We start from the raw sequence: 18,404 nt of genomic DNA on the forward strand, positions 1-18,404 counted from the left end.
TGCTATACTTTTTTATTTCTGCTGCAACCCCACAATGCAACTGGAGGTAAGTGCGTGATATAAGTTTGTTTTTCAAGTTAACTGTTATTTCAAACTGCTTACCCTACTTCTCTAATGGTTACTAATTTTAATCTCTAGTGCGTGTGTGTCTGGTGTGTAGTTTGACCAATGTAGCTCAACCAACAGTAGAATTCACCAACGATAAGATGTAAACCAAATTGAAATGGAATAAAATTAACACTGCAATAAAAAATTCTAGGGTTCGAATGAAAGCGGGGTTATATGTATCTATATAAATTTGTTTTTAAAAACTGTGTCACCAGCACCAATCAACCGCTGTGCGCAAACAGCGAAATTGTTTAGATGGCCGCTTTATTCACAGATGGGGTAATCGGGGCTGGACCTACAGTTTGAAGCGGAATCATATCTATCTATTTAAATTAGTTTTTAAAAAACTGTCACTAATCCTAATCAACCGCTGTGCGCAAAATGAGAAATTGTTTAGAAGGCCGCTTTATGCACAGATGGGGGTAATCGGGGCTGGATCTACAGTTTGAAGCGGTGTCATATGTATGTATTTAAATTAGTTTTTAAAAACTGTCACTAATCCCAATCAACCGCTGTGCGCAAAATGAGAAATTGTTTAGATGGCCGCTTTATGCACAGATGGGGGTAATCGGGGCTGGATCTACAGTTTGAAGCGGTGTCATATGTATGTATTTAAATTAGTTTTTAAAAACTGTCACTAATCCCAATCAACCGCTGTGCGCAAAATGAGAAATTGTTTAGATGGCCGCTTTATGCACAGATGGGGGTAATCGGGGCTGGATCTACAGTTTGAAGCGGTGTCATATGTATGTATTTAAATTAGTTTTTAAAAACTGTCACTAATCCCAATCAACCGCTGTGCGCAAAATGAGAAATTGTTTAGATGGCCGCTTTATGCACAGATGGGGGTAATCGGGGCTGGATCTACAGTTTGAAGCGGTGTCATATGTATGTATTTAAATTAGTTTTTAAAAACTGTCACTAATCCCAATCAACCGCTGTGCGCAAAATGAGAAATTGTTTAGATGGCCGCTTTATGCACAGATGGGGGTAATCGGGGCTGGATCTACAGTTTGAAGCGGTGTCATATGTATGTATTTAAATTAGTTTTTAAAAACTGTCACTAATCCCAATCAACCGCTGTGCGCAAAATGAGAAATTGTTTAGATGGCCGCTTTATGCACAGATGGGGGTAATCGGGGCTGGATCTACAGTTTGAAGCGGTGTCATATGTATGTATTTAAATTAGTTTTTAAAAACTGTCACTTATCCCAATCAACCGCTGTGCGCAAAATGAGAAATTGTTTAGATGGCCGCTTTATGCACAGATGGGGGTAATCGGGGCTGGATCTACAGTTTGAAGCGGTGTCATATGTATGTATTTAAATTAGTTTTTAAAAACTGTCACTAATCCCAATCAACCGCTGTGCGCAAAATGAGAAATTGTTTAGATGGCCGCTTTATGCACAGATGGGGGTAATCGGGGCTGGATCTACAGTTTGAAGCGGTGTCATATGTATGTATTTAAATTAGTTTTTAAAAACTGTCACTAATCCCAATCAACCGCTGTGCGCAAAATGAGAAATTGTTTAGAAGGCCGCTTTATACACAGATGGGGTGTAATCGGGGCTGGACCTACAGTTTGAAGCGGAGTGATATGTATCTATTTAAATTAGTTTTTAAAACTGTGTCACCAGTTCCAATCAGCTGCAGTGCGCAAACAGAGAAATTGTTTAGAATGCCGCTTTATGCATAGATGGGGTAATCGGACCTGGACCTACAGTTTGAAGCGGTACCATATGTATCTATATAAAATCAGTCTTTTAAAACTGTTACCAATCCCAATCAGCTTTTGTGCGCAAAAATAGAAATTGTTTGAAAACCCCATTTTATGCATAGATGGGGTAATCGGGACTGGACCTACAGTTTGAAGCGGAGTGATATGTATCTATTTACATTTGTTTTTAAAACTGTGTCACCAGTCCCAATCAGCCACTGTGCGTAAAAAAAAAAGAAATTGTTTAGAAGGCCAGTCCCAATCAGCTATTGTGCGCAAAAAGATGAACTGTTTAGTAGACCGTTTTATGCACAAAAAGGGGAAATCGGGACTGGACCCCCACAGTTTGAAGCAGAGCTATATGTATCTATATAATTTTTTTAAATTGTCACCAGTTCCAATCAGGCGCTGTATGCAGAAAAAAAAAATTGTTTAGAAGGCCGCTTTATGCACAGATGGGGTAATCGGGACTGGGTCTACAGTTTGAAGCGGAGCCTTATGTATGTATTTAAATTAGTTTTTAAAAACTGGCACTAGTTCCAATCAGCCGCAGTGCGCAAACAGAGAAATTGTTTAGAAGCCCGTTTTATGCATAGATGGGGTAATCGGGGCTGGAGACAATTTTACAAACACAGTTTTATATAGATTAATGATGGAGTGAGTGACTAGTTGACAAGTTGTTAGGTAATTTTGAACTTTATAATTTTCAGATATCTTCGAAAAATGGAAACTGGAAGTACTACTAATTTTGAGAAGGTTATTGAAATAAGCACCCAAGAGGTGTTGAATAAAATCAGAAATGAAATCGGAGAATTTAGTCAAAGTAGCTGTATATCCACCCAGGGTGTGCTCAATGATTTGGATTTGGCCTTGGGTACAACTGGGGGAAATAATTCGATTGACAACATAGACAAAACCGTAAACATTGATACTCAGGATATTTTTGTTGCTGTTGCCAATGAATTGGGGGAAGACATTGCTAATAAATCAACTGGGGTTGATTATTCACAAAAGCACAATAAGCACAAACAAAATGTCTCTTCTACTGTTCATAGTTATGGTAGTTATAGTGACTACATCCAATCTACGCCCTCCACCTCAATGGAAAATGCAGGCACTGCTAATTTTGAGAGGGGTATTGAAATAAGCACCCAAGAGGTTTTGAATACAATCAGAAATGAAATTGGTGAATATAGTCAGAGTAGCTGTATATCCACTCAGGGTATGCTCAGTGATCTGGATTTGGCCTTGGGTACAGATGGAGCAAATGAATCGATTGACAACATAGACAAATCTGTAAACATTGATACTCAGGATATTTTTGTTGCTATTGCCAATGAATTGGGGGAAAATAATGCTAATAAATCAACGGGGGGTTATTATTCACAAGAGCATAATAAGCACAAACAAAATGTCTCTCCTACTGTTCATAGTACTGTTCATGACCTCAACCAATCTACCCCCTCTACCTCTACTGCTATTAACAGCAATCAATCCAGACCCTCTGTCTCTATTTCTAGTGAGACCAACCAACATGTTGAAATGTTTCCTAACAACTATAACAACCAGGATACAGGGATATTTGGGTGTATTGGAACAACCGATGAAAAATGTGGAGATATTTTCCATTTAGAATCTGTTTTAGACACTAGAGAATTGGAGCAATGTACAAATCATATTTCGCCAGCGTTATACCAAATGGTTCTTCGGGATTGTATTCAGGAAGCGGAAGTGTGCAAACAGGTAGGCGGTGGCGATGATGCAGTGTTACATCATGTTGAAGTTATAGAAGAGACAAAAAGGCGTTACCAAAGATTCAATATGGAAGGACGAATGGTGCGTGCTCGGTTGCGGGGGGCACCACACAATGAGAATCCGGTGATATGGGTTCAGGAGGGATTGCAAGAACTGATCCAATATGTTCTACGTGATGTGGCCGAGCATGACCAAGTTGGTATTACTATCAGAAATGAAGATCACCCTGATCGCCCTTTTTGGTTATCTTTTCGGGAAGCACAGGCGATAAATATGGAGATATTGTGGGCAGCATTGGAAAAAGTATTGCAGAGCAATACAACATTTCTTTCTGACAACAATTTCTATGTATATCTCCATCATGTCCAAATGCCACGAGGGGGAGGACGTGTTCGCCAAAATGCAATGAATGGGGAACAATTCTGTAAACTAAAAAAAGGAATTATAACTATTAAAAATTCCGATAGCAGGTGTTTGGCTTATGCGTTGGTTGTGGCAAGAGGTATTAATGTTTACAAAAATGAACCTAAAAAACGTTATCAGTATGTTAGACAACATAAATGTGTTATGGAAGAAGAAGTGGATAAACTGTGCAGAGAAGCTGGGGAAAATTTGAATGGTGGTGGAGGAACTACCGAAATTCAAAAATTTCAGGACTATTTATCTGATTTCAAGATTACCGTATATAATGGATTTTCCGGGAGTGATGTGATATATGAAGGTCCTTTATTACCTAGGCACGAAACTTTAAATTTTTTGTACATAAACAACCATTTTAATGTTATAACATCTCTTACAGCTGCATTCTCCGCTAATTTCTATTGTGAAACTTGCCATAAGAAATATGATCATGTTTCTAGACACCTAGGATCCTGTACAGCTGTTTGTTCACAATGCCAAGAAAAGCCCAAATGTACTGTTTCAGAAACCAAAATAAAGTGCTCTGATTGTAACAGATTTTTCTATGGTCAAAAATGTTACAATAATCATAAAACATGTTACAATAGAAAAAACTCTCTTTGTCAGACAGTAAAATGTTGTGAAAAATGCCTGAAAGCGTATGCTATCCGTACAAACAGAAATCCTCATATATGTGGAGAGAAATTCTGTGTCAGCTGTAAAAATATGGTACCATCTGAACATCTATGTCACATCCAAAAAATTTATAGCAAACAAATATCTTCTCTTATATCAAAAAAAGCAATGCTTGTTTTCTACGATATTGAATCGAGGCAGGACACTAAACTAGAAGGCACTGAAAACAATTTTCTGCATATTCCAAATCTTTTGGTGTGCCAAAATGTATGCTATAATTGCATTGAGAACAAAGATATGTCTCAATGGTGCAGTGTATGCGGAAAAAGACAGCACATTTTTGATAGTACAGAACCTGTTTACAATTTTCTGCAATTTGTTTCAGCTCACCGCAACAAAATTAACAATATTGTGTGTGTTGCACACAATAGTAGAGGGTATGATTCGCACTTTGTACTGCAAACTATGATCGAAAAAATGAAATGGACACCGTCTGTGATCATGAATGGAGCCAAAATATTATCTTTGAAGATGCACAATATCCATTTCATAGATTCTCTCAACTTTATTCCAATGGCGCTCAACAAATTACCGAAAGCATTTGATCTCCCAATGTCCAAAGGCTATTTTCCTCATTTTTTTAATACTTTGAAAAATAAAGAATATGTCGGATGTATCCCTGGTACTGAATTTTACGCTGTTGATTCTATGATGGAGAATCAGAGAACCAGTTTTTTGGAATGGCATAGTGAACAACAGAAAACAGGGGTAGTTTTCGATATGCAGAAGGAGTTGAGAAAATACTGTGTAGAAGATGTTATTGTACTACGTGCTGCCTGTTTGAAATTCATGACCACTTTTGAAAAAGAAACAACAGTGAACCCATTATTGGAAGCCATCACCATCGCTTCAGCTTGTAATAAAGTATTCCGTAAAAGATTTTTGAAAGCAGAACATATAGGAATTATTCCTAAAAACGGATACAGATGGTGTGATATTCAGTCTATAGAGGCTATTCAATGGTTGGTATGGGAGGAAAAAAACATAAAATCGAAATCCAACATGCAGCCAGAGGACCAGAAGTAAAAGTTGGAGGAAATTTGAAAGTAGATGGATATTTTAAAGATCAAAAGGGGCAAGAGCATGTATTTGAATATCAAGGATGCAGAACACATGGTTGTGTCAAATGTTTCCCTACTTCACGTACAGAACCTCTTCATGATGACCCATATGATACTTTGTCTTTTCGGTATGAAAGAACAGAAAATAAAATTACCAGATTAAAAGCACTTAACTACATTGTCCATGAGATGTGGGGGTGCGAATTTCACCAGCAGTTGAGAAATAACAAAACCATGAAACATTATGTTGAAAAACATCCGTTATCAATTAAAGCCTCCATAATTCCCCGGGAGGCGTTTTATGGTGGTAGAACTAATGCTACCAAACTACATTACACTGTGAAAGAAAATGAAACAATTCAATATAAGGATGTATGTAGCCTGTACCCTTATTGTTGCAAAGTTAAAAAGTTTCCAGTTGGCCATCCGGTGAAAATTTATGTGGGGGAAGAATGCCCCGGTATTTATTCTTTTGAAGGGCTTGTCAAAGCAACAATACTTCCACCGAGAGATCTGTACCATCCTGTGTTACCATATCGAACCAATTCAAAATTAACTTTCCCTCTATGTAGAACTTGTGCCGATGAAATAAACCAGGCGGAATGTAACCATACTGCTAGGGAAAGAGCTATAACTGGAACCTGGGTTGTGGATGAAGTTCAGAAGGCAGTTCAAAAGAAATACAAAATTTTAGAATTACATGATGTATGGGAATATAATGTTGAACAATATGATCCTGCAAAAAAATCAGGTGGTGTTTTTGCAGAGTACATCAATACATTTCTCAAAGCAAAAGTTGAAGCAAGCGGCTGGCCATTGTGGTGTATTGATGAAGAATCCAAAAAAAAATACATAGCTGACTATTTTGAAAAGGAGGGTGTGTTGTTGGATGAAAACAGAATATGTGCTAATCCTGGATTACAAAGCTTAGCAAAACTTATGCTGAATTCATTTTGGGGTAAATTTGGACAGAGAGAAAACCCTGGTCAAGTTAGTATTATCAACAATCCTAAGGATTTTTTCGATAAACTAGAAAATCCCAATGTTGAAGTACATCAAGTTATACCTATAAATGAAGATATGTTGATAGTTCACTGGCAATATCTCAAAGAATCTGCACTTCCATTATCGACTGTAAATGTAGTTATTGCAGCATACACTACAACCCATGCACGATTAGAGCTTTATGAATATTTGGATACATTAGGCGAAAATGTATTGTACTATGATACCGATAGTGTTATTTATATTCAAAGGCCAGGTGATGTTGATCTGCCTGTTGGAGACTACCTAGGGGAGTTAACAAATGAACTAGAACTCTATGGGAAAAATGCTTATATCAGAGCATTTTCATCCAGTGGGCCGAAAAGTTATGCATTTGAGGTAGTAAATCCAGACAATACTAATGTTACTACTGTTTGCAAGGTGAAAGGCATATGTCTAAACCATAAAAACAGCAGCACAATCAATTTCGAATCACTCACCAATTCTATTCTCAACAACACCTCCTCTTTAACTTTACTCAACTCGAACAAAATCGTACGCACAAAAACACATTCCGTTGTTAGTAAGCCGGAAATAAGGGTTTTTCAGGTGGTATATACCAAAAGAAAAAGATGTGCATCAAATTTCGAGACTTTACCATATGGATTCAAACAACAGAAAACAGAATGAGTTAATTTTGTAATGCAGTGGAATATATTTTTATTAGATTAAGTTAATGCTATCCTTAGTAATAGTATATCTGTGATTTGGTCAACATACAAACTGGATACCAAAAGAAATCTCATATTATATGCAAATGTTAAAGCTTTTCATTACCAAATCTGTTACTTAGTAAAAAATAAAAGTGAAAACCATTCATTTGAAACCATTTGCTGTCATTGAAATATAATTATGCAGCCGCTATAATTTTTTGCTTATTATCAGTGCAAATCTGATATTATGTTGTGCACTTTAATGATGGAGTGAGTGACTAGTTGACAAGTTGGTTCTTCGGTGCAACGTTGTATGGTACAAACGGCTTTGTGCCCCTCTCCAACTTAAAAAAAAAGAGGCCCCCACAGATGGTAGCCACGTTGATGTCGTTGTGGAGCTTTCTACAAAAAGCTACCTGTACCAAGCCCAAAAACTTATTTTGAGATGGCGAGTAAAAACTTTCCATGCCTGTTGACCTTTAGTTTCCTCAACACACATACCCAGTTGTAATCGAACCCTTGACCCCCCTTTGGTTTCAAAACACATCTGTTTGTGCATAATGGCTAATCGAGACTGGTAACGCATTTTTTTAAAAATTCGATACTATTATTTATTTTTGGTTTTAAAACATAGCATACATTAGTGGTAAAGTCTTTGCATTGTAATCAAAAGGTTCCAGGTTCGATATTCGTTGAAACAGCTTTATGCATTACGGTTAATCGGGACTGCGTTAAAAAACGCCAACATTAGCCCCTTGGTTGCAAAACTCCAAAATCACCCAATTTTCTATTTGTGTATCAAAAATAATCGGGAATAGTAACTCACTTTTTAAACAAATCAATGTTATTCTGCAAATTTGGCAGCATTGGAACCCAAAACCTTTTGAATACTAAACAACAATATCAGCTATTTTGTTTTGCTTTTTGAATATCTGTTCGTGCTAATCGGGACTGATAACACACTTCTTTTTTATTTAAACAGAAAATCATTATTAGGCACTTTGACAACAATTTCTATGTATATCTCCAACATGTCCAAATGCCACAAAAGGGAAGGACGTGTTCGCCAAAACGCAATAAATGGGGACTAATTCTGTAAACTAAAAAAAATATATAACTAGGAACTCGAACCTGGAACCTTTCGAATACTAAACACCAGTCACAGCCATTTTGTTTTGATTTTTAATGTCTGTTCCTGCATAAATACTAATGGGGACTCACCACACTTCTTTTTTTTTTATTTTAAAAACAACATCATTATCAGCCAATTTGACATTGTGAATCGAACCCGGGGCCTTTTCATTACAGCATAAACATCCTATTTCCAATTAGTTCATTTTCTCTTTGTGCACAAAAAGCTAATTGGAACTTTTAAACAAATACAATTGAATATCCAATTTTCATCAACATTGGGAATCGAACCCTCCACCACTTGGTTAAAACATCTCGCGGAATAAAAAACACCCCCTGTGCCGCTCCGCCCCCGCGTCGCCCCGCTTCGCCGCCGCTAAACACAAAACGCGGCCGCCATATTGATTTTATTCAAATACTATTTATGCACAGATGGACTAATCGGGACCTACGAGGGAGAATCAAATGAAAACCGCAAAAGTGCCATAAAAAATCTGTTTTTCTTTCTAGGCGTTTGGAAATTTGGAGACACAGTCCTTGACGTCTTTCCGAGCTGGTAGTACGAAGCAGTGCCGATAGGTGGGCTTGGATGTGAGTAACAGCTGATTCAAGATGGCGGCACCACTACGCAGTTACACCAAGCAGGAACAGCGTGGAGTTATTAGATTTTTATGAAGTGAAGGTGTGAAACCGTTTGATATTCATCGGAGAATGCAGACGAAGTACGGGGACACCTGTCTGTCACAGCGGCAAGTCTACGATTGGTGCAAGAAATTTGCAGAAGGTACGGCTTTATTGACTGATGCTCCCCGTCCGGGTCAGGCTCAGCGAGATGTGACAGAGGAGTCCATAGCTGCAGCAGATCGGCTTATTCATGAAACCGGCGTGTCACCCTGGATGAAATGGCTTCCTTGCTGAATATGAGTTTCGGTTCACTACAACACATAGTGCATGACGAACTTTGCTACAGAAAAGTGTCCGCCAGGTGGGTTCCTAGACAGCTGACGCAGGAACTAAAAGTCCGTCGGGTTGACGCATGTCAAGAGCTGCTGAGGCGTTATGAAGAGGAGGGTGAGGATTTTCTAGCTCACATTGTCACCGGGGATGAAAGTTGGGTGCACCATTTTCAACCGGAGATGAAACTTGCAAGTAAAGAATGGCGACATTAGTCTTCGCCGAAACCAAAGAAGTTTCGCAGCCAGTCCTCTGCAGGTAAAGTCATGTTGACTTTATTCTGGAACACTACATGCCCCCACATACGACAGTGACTAGTGCCATCTACACCGACCTTCTCAAGAACCATTTGAGGCCAGCGATATGCACAAAGCGAAGGGGATTGCTGAGTGTAGGTGTTTTGCTTCAACATGATAACGCCCGTCCTCATTCTGCTCATGCAACCATGAAAACCATCGATGACCTACGCTTCAAGTGCCTACCACATCCACCATACTCACCAGATTTGGCACCATCTGATTTCCACATCTTTGGTCCATTAAAGGAGCACCTTGGAGGGCAGAGATTCAAGTCTGATGAAGACGTCCAATCGGCGGTGCACGAGTGGCTACACAGTCAACCGAAAGAATTTTTCTCATGCGGTATTGAAGCACTACCTATTCGATGGCGTAAGTGCATTGAAGTGGGAGGGGACTATATAGAAAAATAATGTACAATCAAACTTTATCCCTGCATTAAAATAGTGGAAAAAAATTAATTGCGGTTTTCATTTGATTCTCCCTCGTATAATGGCAGGACAAAACAATTGGCCTCATTTAACTACCTAGAAAATCGAACCCGCGACCTCTTCATTACCAGGCGACAACATTAACCACTAACCCAAGGCCGCCATATTGATTTTATTCAAACACTATTTATGCACAGATGGACTAATCGGGGACCTATAATGGCGGGACTAAACAATTGGCCTAATTTAACTACCTAGAGAATCGAACCCGCGACCTCTTCATTGCCAGGTGACAACATTAACCACTAACCTAACTCGATTTTCGAACTCAACCATCTTGTTGGCTTTATGTACACACAGGCTAATCGAGACCATTCAATATTGACATCGTCGCCTTGTAATCAAAGGATCCCAGGTTCGATACTCGGTGGAGGCACATAGTGGTCCGAATCACCACTTTTCAACTGTAGGTCCAATCCTGATTAGTTTTACCGTGCATAAAATGGACTTAAAAAAACTAAATCAATCTATCAGTCAATCAATATTGACTCTACCAGGAATCGAACCCTCGACGCCTCTTGTTTTACAGAGCAATAACCTTAGCCGCTAAGCTTTCGGGGTACAGCAAAATTCGGCGCCATCTTTAAATCATTTCTTCATGTGTTTGCATCATACGCAATGGTTGCGCGCGCATTTCCTCCACAAACACACACACACACACACACACACACACAAACATACGCACGTGTTAGGTTAGCATACATCAAGAAACAACGTGACAAATCCATTGACCCCCTCCCCCCCACCGCTTCCGATGCCTTCAACGTGATCAGACACGTTCTGCTGACTCAACAATAAAATCGCTCGTACACCGCTATGACCGGATGTAACATAACACCAGTCGCATCGAATTTTTGCTGACGCGTAGGAATGAAGTGCTGCCTCTCTACTAAATCCGTAGTACTAAGGGCGATCCATCCTACCGCATTACATTGCCTAACGTAAGACGAACTGCAGGAAACTGTATGAAAAGTACCTGGCGGGTTCCAAATGGAAGATAGTTGTCACAATGGATGAATCATATGTCCATCTCACTGCTGGTGGTCACATTCGGGTGATCACATACCATGACTTTGTTCGTCAGTGCAGCGAAAGTTTCCCTCGTGGCTTTATGGTTGTGACGGGATTCGGTTATGAGGGTAAGTTGATGATAAGCAAGGTGGACAAAAACGTGAAGGAGAATGCCAGATACTTCCAAGACTCCATTCTGACACCTATCTATCGGAGAGACATCCCACAATTGTATGGAATGGATGCGAACCAGGTGATGATCCATATGGACAAGGCTTCGAGTCATACCGCCAGAACATCATTATGTTTTTATCAGGAAATGGCAGAGGAATTAGGAATTCGTGCATTTCGTTTGAAGACATTCCTGTGAAAAGCCCAGATGCCACTCCAATGGATTTTTGCGCATTTGGACTGTTGAAACGATGTCTGCAACATCGCCGCCCGCGCACCCTGGATGGTCTATGGAAAGCTTGCAGGGAGGAGTGGGACAGAATTCCCGTGCCTGTCCTGCGCCAGAGCTTGCTGCAATGAAAACTGCAATGCCGGGCGATAGTCCACAATGCTGGGGGTCCAATAGAACATGATCGGTGGTGGCGGCGCGGTATCTCTTAAGGTGAATACCCGTCAAAAATGGTCGGATATAAAGCGAACAACCTTCTGTAGTGTGACAAGGTAGTTCAATTTTCTTTTAATTGTTAAACACTTCATAGGGTGGAGCTAACTATTGTATGTCCACTGCCCTCTGATGTCATTGATGATATACAGTGCTTTTCATGGTCAGATGCACTCTCATTGCCTGGCGCTCTAGCCGCCGCTCAATGGTCGACTTGACAGTGAAAAGCATTGCATATATGTTGTAGTATGTTTGATATATTTTTTTAATAAGGGTTCCCCAATATTTTAGTTGCAGGGAGGGCCCCAGGACACTGCACTATGCCACTGGCACTTAGATATGTACATATATGCCTTGCTTGAATTCAAAACACAGGATTCCTTTCTCTATCCCTGAACCATCACTTCTAGGTAGTATATAGTAGTGAATGTTAACTTGATGTCATGGATTAATGCTCGAACTGTATCATTTGTTTATTGGTCATTGACCACTACAAATTACAAGCAATTGCTTTGTGTTGGCAATAACAGAAGTGTGATTCCTAACACAACAAAAAGGATAAGAACTGTGAAAATCCTTAATTATATAAAGGAGTAAATTCAAATAGGTATGCTTTACCCTCATTCCAATCCCAAGACCATGACAAAGGCTAAAAAAAGCATGGACATTTCCTTTTATTAGTTATTTTATCTAAAAGGGATCAGTGGATAGGAGAATGGAGAATTTAGAACTGTATAATATGTATTCATCTCAATATAATATTAGAATAATTAAATCAAGAAGACTTAGGTGGGCAGGCCATGTGGCATGAATGGAAGAGGAAAGAAGAGTTTACAGGATTGTCGTTGGGAAACCTGATGGTAAGAGGCCTGTAGGAAGGCCAAGATGAAGATGGAGATATAATGCTGAGATGGACGTAAAGGAAATTGGTAAGGATGGAAAAGATTGGATTGATCTTACCCAGGATAGGGACAGATGGAAGGCTTGTGTTGCTTCAGCCATAAACTTTCGAGTGTAAGCAGGCTAGAGTTGGTTTGTAAGTTAGTTAGTAGTTCTTTTATCTACTTCATCACTTCATCATTCATCCCCATTGTTCCAATTAACCTAGTGAAGTAGAACAACGATGAAAAATAACCAAAAACAAACAAAACAACAGATTATCTGTGTATAATGTCTAGATTTAATTGAACTGAAAATAACTGCTTGTCATCTTACTGGTGAGTCATGATGTACACAAGGCTCATTTTAATATATAACCGGAAATATGTTGAAACAAATATTTATTACAAGCACCAAAAGAACTAACTACAGTACTATGTTTCAATGTAGTGCCCCCTAGTTCAATGCACCTACACCATCGTTTGATAAGGGCACTGACCCCACAGGATAAAAAAAAAATTTTGGATGCGTGTTTAACCACTCATGCACCGCTGACTGGACTTCGTCATCATTCTGGAACCTAGATCCACTTAGTGCATCTTTCAGTGGACCAAAGGTGTGGAAATCGGAAGGTGCAAGATCCGGAAAATATGAAGGGTGTGGTAGGTCCTCGATGGTAGACAATGTAACACTGGCAGGATGTTGTTTCGCATTGACATGGAGCAAAAGCACACCAGTGGACACCAGACAATGTCATCTCTGCGCTTACACACTTTCCTGAACTTACAAGTTAGTATGTCATGACTGATAGTGGGCTGATCCTACACTTATTTCCATCTGGGAAGCAATTTCACTGACAGTAATATGCCGGTTCTCCCGTATCGAGTCCTCCACTTGAGCAATGTTGCTTTTTGTGACTACTGTGACAGAGCGACCTGGACATGGAGAAGCTTCAACACTGGTTATCACCGTACTAAACTGTCATGCAGCGATGCATTTCTATAATTATTAGTGTCACGCCTTCACTCAAAAAAAATCTCATGACACTTCACTGCTCCAACTTGGAGCAATCCTGTAAGGGTGCTGCCATCTTATGTAACTATTTCCCAACATCCTGTGCATGAAGCAGCCGTGCCAGCCCCAGCTTACAGATGCCTCCACAAAATAACAAACATATAACAATCACGGTAGTATTTAGATTTTTTTATACTATTTTTCCGGTTATTTATTGAATGTACCTTTTATACAGTGGCGTGCCCAAGGAGGTGTTGATGGGGGTTACAACCCTCCCCCCTCTTTCGCCCAGTATTCCCATAAAAACGAACGTCAAAGGTAGGAAAATATGACAAAATGAGGGCTGACTACCAAGAAAAACCCCTTTCGATAATCCTGGACACACCACTGCTTGTATACTCCAAAATGCACTAACAAATCATGAATAAAAAACATGAATTGCAGTCACAAACAGACAGAGTCTAACTTCAATTACTATTTCTTTTAAAAACTAACAAATTATAATTCAAGATTTACAAAAACTGATTTTATTGACAGTAACCATTTCTATTCTGTACTTGACTTTCCTGAACTGAGTTACACATAAAGCCATATTATTTTTTTTAACTGTCTTCAAGAGGAACAATTAAACTTTATCAATAAATCATTTCTTTAATACCACTTTTATTTTGCATAGTTTACTGGTACCTTCTCCAGTCAAAAAAAGTACTTTCATGTGCATGATTGTTAATAATATGCAATTAGTTTAACTAATTCAACAGAACTAAGTAACATTTAGTTATGTTGCTAAGAAATAAAAGTAGGGCTTATGATTTTAAAACTACTGCATTAAACAATAAAATTTGTAATGGACAAGAAATGGCTAAAAGCTGTTAGGTCCAAAATAAAGGAATGAATGAATAAACAATGAAATTTTCAGGTTTGTGAAAGAAGTAAGAAAAGTTCTGGAGATAAAGGTATGAGAAGACCAATAAATTAAGTAATATGTCACAGTACTCAGGATAAATTGTAATGAAAACTTGATAAAAGGTAACATTCCTTGGTAAATTCACACATTCTGGAATTAAAAATTCACAAATCTTATCTTTTTTATATAAAATGCAGTAATTAGATCACTAAAAGTTTTATCGAAATCTATTATATTGTTTTCAGCAAGAAAACCTTTAGTAGAAACTATGACATTTTGAATAATTTGATGCCATTAGTTGATAATTGTAACTTGATTGATTGATTGATTTAGTTTATTTTACTTCGCCTTTTGTGCCTCTTGGCTAATTTGCATAGATGGGGATGAGTGATGAAACTAATCAATTAACATTCACAAACAACCAAGCCCGAGCAGGATTCAAACCCACAGTGCGATGTGCTAACCACTCGGCCACAGGGTCCGGCGAGAATTGTAATTTGTATAAGAATCCATTTGCTGGGTACTATTTCCTGGCTATTAGTAAAGTGTTACAATTACGGTTGCCAACTTTAAAATAATTGAATTATGGTTGCCGACTACCAAAAAATCATTGCTTTTACTCCATAATTTCATTTATTCCTATACATTAATGATTAATGAACATAAGATTAAAAAAAAAAAAAAAACAGGTAAAACAGAACACAAAATATCACCTCATGCACTTAATTTGGATTCAAATTGCTGGTGACATTGTTCTATATAGTAGTTTTTATCTGTGTATTTTTGGGTCATTTGTACATTATTTTTCTACCAAGATAGGTTAATTGTGAATCTATGGAATGATAACACTGGGGAACAAAATAAAGATTTTATTTTGCGGCATAAAGTTTAATAACAGTTTCAGCACACAAAACAGCTGTGATTGCCAATTGTATGATTGGTTCAGTTGAATTGACTCCAGTTATAAAAATAAACACACCATGGAAAATGTAGGAGGTAAAATTACTCTACGCTTTTCTCGGTAATATCAAAATTTGATAATGGTCTGAAATTCCTATTAAGAAACTTATTTATTTATTTGTAAATTGTTGCTAGGTAACTTATGAAGCATTGCTAAGCAATATATCGGACACTCAACAAAGCTTAAGGAAGAATACCAAAACATAAAAATGGTTTTAGAAAAAAATTGAATATGCTGAACATAAGTGACTCATGTGTGTGTGGATTTGAAGATGGTGAAATTTTTACTAGGACAACAAAGTGGGTACACAAAGTATCCCTGTTTCCTATGTTTGTGGGATACTCGTGCTAGAGAAAAGCATTGGACTATAAAAGTTTGGCCCCTAAGGGAAAATATTAGTGGGAAAAGCTAATATCATTCATGAACCGCTGATAGATAGGGACAAAATCATCCTTCCGCCACTGCATATTAAACTTGGGTTGATAAGACAGTTTGTCAAGGCCTTAGATACAAGTGTTGATTGTTTCAAATATATATGCCACACTTTTCCAGGACTAAGTATAGAAATATTGAAGGCAGGAATCTTTGAGAGACCACAAATTCGTACACTTAGAAATTATGCCAATTTTACAACTTACATGTCTTACATCGAATCTGAGGCCTGGCTGAGCTTTGTGTCCGTCGTCAAAAACTTTTTGGGGAATCACAGAGCAGAAAAGTACCCCGATATAGTTGGAAATATGTTGAAAAATTTTGAGAAATTGGGAGCTAATATGAGTGTGAAGATACATTTTCTACATAGCCACATTGACAGATTCCCTGAGAACCTTGGTGATTTTAGTGAAGAATGGGGAGAAAGGTTCCATCAGGATATAAGGATAATGGAAGAAAGGTACCAGGGACGGTGGGATTGCCACATGATGGCCGACTACTGTTGGAGCTTACAGAGGGATTGTCTTAAAAAGCAATACAGCAGGAAATCGTATAGAAAACGTTTCACATAGTTTGTTACTTCATTGTGTACATATTTTCTTAATTATTATAATCATAGGCCTATATAAATTTATTTTTATAATAATGATTGTAATCACAAAAATAAATATTAAATTGTTGTTGGAAGTTCATTTATATGTATGTCTTATGTTTCCGCCATTTTGGTTTAGTGCATTTATTTCATAAATTAGAGCCAATTCAGGAAATATATTATCATATCATTATTCAGCAGCATGAAATTGCCCTAAATTAGCTCTCAAACACTGTGCCGCAATTTCAGTGTTCCCCAGTGTAATGAAATCTATTAGAGACCAGAGGGAAATGTTTGTCTCCTGAATACACAGGGATGTAATGCCAACTTCTATAACACAAAATTCAGATATCGAATATTCAGAGGCTTGCCTAGATAACACAGTTTATGTACTAAAATCTGGCTACAATCTCATTTATTTCTAATTCTTTATTTGAATAGTAATTGTGCTTAATTCTGTCCAAGTTATTCAGCAAGTTATTTTAGGTTTTGGTACATGTCTTATATAACAGTAGAATTTGATTGAACTCCTAATTTCCACCTGAGTTTGAAGTTTTAGGTTTTCCATTCAATTCAACTTACTAGTTGTTTCATGGGTTTTCATCATGGGAAACGTATGGTTTTCAAATGGGGATCTTGAAGCAGGGAGAAGGGGTAGAGATGAAAGTAGGGTGGCATTCAGCTCGCTTGTCAATGCCATTTTTGCATGGTTCGGATCAGATCCACTGGGCTCGGCATGGGAAAACAGCAAGAAGAAATAGAGAGAGTGTGTGTGACGTCAGCTGAAGCCATGTTGTGTCCATTTGTTAACATTTAGCGAGATGGAATTTCGTCGGGAAAAATAAGGCTGCTTGTTAGGTTTCTTTATGTTTAAATTGTCAGAAACAATAACATGAACAATAACTTTCTGCTCGGCAACATTCTGTCGAATTGAGACTGAGTGAAAGCACAGTATGGCGAATCTTACACAAGAATTTGGAATTCCATCCATACAAACTTGTGATCATGCAGAAGTTACCCGAAGAAGATTATCCACAATGTTCAGCCTTCACCAGGAACATACTCACCATTTTCGGAAACATGAAGATGCCATCCTTATAGATGAGTGCAGCTGACATTGCATGTACTGCTATCACCCCATGCCAAGCTCAGCAGAGCTGATCCAAACTGTGCCAAAAATGGCATGACCGAGCGAGTTCAATGCCACCCTACTTTCATCTCTACCCCCTTTCCCTGCTTCGAGATCCCCACTTGTAAACTGTCTGTTTCCTGTGATGCACCCTGTATAATCATAAATTTCACCAAATTTATTGTTCCTTCACACAAATTTGGTGGCTATATTTAAAAAATTCATGGAGTTGAATTGATTTTCTTCGTCCCCTGCCCCCGTGCACATGTTAAAACGTCTAGTGCATGTCTGGGAAGTCCTTCATTTATTTCTACAGGTGCATCTGAAATGAAATTGAATTAAATTACTTCATGCAAGCATGATTCTTTTTTAATATTAGTGTTAGTTTTAGTGAGCATGCACAGGTGTATCTAGATATTATTATTATTATTTTTTGAGATGAATGGATTATGCTGTAAGCATATGATGCATATCATAGCAGTGGAAATATAATGTGCAAATTTTTCTGCACAGCCTCAATATATAAAAATGTGTATGTGTGTGTGTGTGTGTGTGAAATGG

The sequence above is a fragment of the Lepisma saccharinum genome, chromosome 8 (genome assembly GCF_977018435.1).
Source record: "Lepisma saccharinum chromosome 8, izLepSacc3.1, whole genome shotgun sequence".
NCBI classification, from domain to species: Eukaryota; Metazoa; Arthropoda; class Insecta; order Zygentoma; family Lepismatidae; genus Lepisma; species Lepisma saccharinum.